Below are 4680 nucleotides of genomic sequence, written 5' to 3' on the forward strand. Positions count from 1 at the left end.
GTAAGGTGAGACGGTCAGAGACCACAATAAGAGGTAAGAGTTTTTCATGGGAATATTTAGAAAACTTCTCCTATCAAGCCGCCTATGACGTAATAGTGTCATTGCTTTAGCCGCTGAAAAGCTACAGCGCTTTCGAGTTGAAATTTTTTTAAAAAACGCATTCGCTCACAATTTGTTTCCATTGTTGTACATTATGTCACCTCACCCTGGGAAGTTCTCATAAAAGATGACACATTTTGACCATTGAATCGGGAGCAGAAACAACTGAAAAATTACGAAGAATATTGAGTAAAATATTTCCAAAAGGTTAACATTCTTAATTTTAAATCTATAGTTAGATTTTCGTTCGAATTGAATGAAATAGTGGGTTGTCCTTAGGAAATAGCAGAGAGGGGTCATTTGAGGGGTACTCTACATCGTCTTGATGGCTGACTTCCTTTTAAAACATGGATGAAAATATAAATATCAGCAATATTTGCCTATTCATTTAAAAAAATCATTGCATAGCTGAGTAGCTCAGTAGATTAGCACGTCGACTGCTGAACTGTAGATTGCGGGTTCGAGTCCCGCAGGGTTCATAAATTTTCCTCAGTTTGGTATCAACTAAAACTGCATTGTTTGACTAAATAAAGTAGATTTCAAAGATTTCAATTTCAAAATATTGTACAGATCCTCCACTTTTCACCCACATCAAATTTCTCTAGTGCAGCATACCTCCTTAATTATAGGCACATTGAAATACCGGGAAAGAATCGTTGTCGAAATGCATGGGATACCCTCATCCCCTGATTCTACATGCCTGCTCTTAGGCATGCAGATCTGTTCTGATACAATAGGGTAGGTAACAAGGACACGATATGTACAGGTAACAACGAGACGGTATGTAACAATGACACGTATATAACAATGACATGGTATGTAACAACGACACGGTATGTAACAATGACACGGTATGTAACAACGACACGGTGTGTAACAATGACACGGTATGTAACAATGACACGGTGTGTAACAACGACATGGTATGTAACAATAACACGGTATGTAACAAAGACACGGTATTTAACAACGACACGGCATTTAACAATGACACGGTATGTAACAATGACATGGTATGTAACAATAAGACGGTATGTAACAAAGACACGGTATTTAACAACGACACGGCATTTAACAATGACACGGTATGTAACAACGACACGGCATTTAACAATGACACGGTATGTAACAATGACACAGTATGTAACAATGACACACCGCCGCGGTGGCCGAGAGGTTAGAGCGTTCGCCCCGCATGCGGTAGGCCGGGCTTCGAATCCTGACCGCGACATACCCAAGTCGTTAGAACGGGTAGTGATAGTTCCATCGTCAAACGCTCGGCACCAGGTGTGAATGTCACGGGTCCTCGGAGATGACCTTAAAAACGGATGTCCCTTGTCACAGTAGGTGTGGCACGCTAAAGAACCCTCACTGCTCAATGACCGTAAGCGCCGAGCATAGGCCTAAATTTGAAGCCCTTCACCGGTCTTGGTGACGTCTCCATATGAGTGAAAAATTCTCGAGCGAGACGTTAAGCAAGATACAATCAATCAATGTAACAACGACACGGTATGTAACAACGAGACGGTATTGTAACGTATTTCCTTATACGCAAGAAGGCTATCAAAGTCCGTGCCTTGTCAATTCAAGGGTTCGAGGTGCAATTAGAATAGCAACTTTCATTGATAAAATAAGATTGGGAATGTTATTAGAAATTGGGCCTGCAGATATATACAAATATGGCCTAACCCTACCCAGGTTAATAATTACTATGAAATCAAGGAAAGTCAATCAACATACAAAGATCAGGGGTTCACCAAATGATTTATAATATCAAAACAATTTAACAATGGGTATAACCACCCTCAGCCAACGACTGGCTGACCTCGGACTAACGCTTGTACTGCAGCCTTATTCAGGACACACAGTACAAGTGACAGCCCTTCAACCGCTGCACACACTGTAGAGCCTTATTCAGGCAGACACTGTGAACAACAGCCTGGTCGTCAGTCAAGTCCAGTACACAGGACAGACGAATTATGTGGCTAGCCTTTATCTGGTCGACCTCGACAGTGGCAGGCCTCTTACTAATAAGGTCAGCCTATTAAAAGGACAGCCTCAATGCCTCCACTCTGACACCGTTACAATGCACGGAATTAAACACACTGGCTTTCTCAGTAAATCACTTTATTGCTTGCAACTTACTGTTAAACTTGTCCACCACGTCTTCTCGCTCTGGGCTTCGACAATAACTGACTGACGACAACTGTTTCGCGCTGTATTTATAGTGTTAGGTCATGTGACTAAATTATGGATGTTTACATTGAAAACTACAATGTAGAACCTAGATGGTCGATGGATAAATTTCCGGAATATTACAGTATGTAACAACGAGACAGTATGTAACAACGAGACGGTATGTAAAAACGATACGCTATGTAACAAAGACAAGACATGTAACAATGACACGGTGTTCTGTAACAATGAGACGGTACGTAACAAGGAGACAGTACGTAACAAGGACACGGTATGTAACAAGGACGCTGTATGTAACAACGACTCGGTATGTAACAACGACACGCTATGTAACAAAGACAAGACATGTAACAATGACACGGTGTTCTGTAACAATGAGACGGTACGTAACAAGGAGACAGTACGTAACAAGGACACGGTATGTAACAATGACACGGTATGCAACAATGACACGATATGTAACAACGGCACGGTATGTAACAACGACACGGTATGTAACAACGAGGTGAATGGCTAACAATATTTTATTGATTTATTTTTGCTGTAAAATGTCGCCATTTGTGGTGCGCTTTGTAACAAATAGTTACATATCGAGCGGGGACTGTACCCTTATAACTTTGTGTGCCTTTCGTGTAAATCCACATCCAACATGTTCAGGACAATACTAAGATTACAGAAATACTTGTAGATTTCTGGGATGCGGAGGTATTGTGGTTTGTGTTTAAAATTCATTATGGTAGTGCATATCAGGTAGCTCATCCTCGGGCCTCTCTCTCTCTCTCTCTCTCTCTCTCTCTCTCTCATATATGGACTGAACTAGTGAGTTTTGATTCGTGTGTGCGGTCAACGTTGCGCCAGAAAATGAAAACTGGAGAGAGAGAAAGAGACATACTGCTCTCATTGCAGACATATTCTCTCACTCTCCTTTCGTTGACCTGAAATACCCGACACGAAATGTGTACTTCCCACCGTAGAAAACCACGGCGATCCTCCGTGTTCCACAGTGTGTGCTTTTTGCCGATACACACAGCTTCCAGGAGCTTTGCTGTGGCCAGGGGCACCTTATAGAAGGTGTTAAAATGTGCTGCAGGCTAAATACTCATGATAAAGATGGAATTATTAAAAAGAAAATAGCAACACCCTCATATGTATATTGTCTTTAAGAATCTTGAGATAAAAATCCCAACGATATCATATTACGTTTTGAGAAAACAAGGTTTTGAAAATTTTCCTTATAATTTTCTAACCACCCTTTCTTCATTAAAATATTCTTAAATACACTGTGTAATGGTAGTGCGTGCTGCAGGCAATTCCTGTTTTTGAATGTATATTAGTATATTCCGTAAATGAAATCATACAACATGCAATAGGGATTTTCAATAATCAACAGTTTTGCTCTCTCTCTCTCTCTCTCTCTCTCTCTCTCTCTCTCTCTCTGACAAAAGCAGTGTTTAAGGTACATAATTACTTCTATGATATTGTAATAGCATGCATCTTTCAAATTAACTTCATTTAATATAGATATTAGGCCAATATCGATTATTTAGAAATTGGAATTCATTTACTATACAATCCATAGAAGCAAAAATTCAAACCAGCAATTGTTTTTTTGTTTTTAAATCACGATTTAATTACATGTACATTCGACCGAGACTGACGTTCAATGTACTGTGATAGAGTTCTTCATAAGAAAAAATGTTCATCGGGAGTGTCTGGATAATACAATGATTTATGTATAGCAGGCATACTCCATGCAAAATCCTACAGTCTTTGCCACAATAGAACTTTAAAATCACGGTTAGCTAGTTCGGATATTTGAAATTAACAGATTTTTTTACTTCTTGCGAAAAGTTTGAAATATATTGGGTTGGCGCGATATCAGATCTAGTCTAAGATCACGGGTATCTTGTGCCGACCCAATATATTTCACACTTTGCAAGAAGTCAAACAAATACCCGGGTTAACTGACAACCCAATTGTTCTATTGAGGCGGAAAACCCTTCGAATTTATATGAGATTATAAGTTATACATAGGTCATTGTTATAGTCATATACATGTATACAGTCCCTCTAACCCGACAAACAGTTTTCTTCTTCTAATTTTAAGAAAACTACCGAATGACGAAATATGATCAAACTGCAGATTGAACTTTATAGAGTCCCTTGCTAACATTACTTATATTTTTCTAGGCGTCAGAATGGGTATGTTGCTGGTTAATTGGTTTAAACTTATTGACATGCAATAAGATAACAACAACAATGGTACTAAACTGTCGGATTATCAAAACCTTTAATTGTGCACACGTGTGTGAGGCGACTGTTAGTCTTCATTCGCTCAAACTGTCTGAATTTCAATTTCGTCAATCGTGCAGTGGGTAGGTCGCT

The sequence above is a fragment of the Ostrea edulis genome, chromosome 9, assembly GCF_947568905.1.
Source record: "Ostrea edulis chromosome 9, xbOstEdul1.1, whole genome shotgun sequence".
Classification (NCBI taxonomy): Eukaryota; Metazoa; Mollusca; class Bivalvia; order Ostreida; family Ostreidae; genus Ostrea; species Ostrea edulis.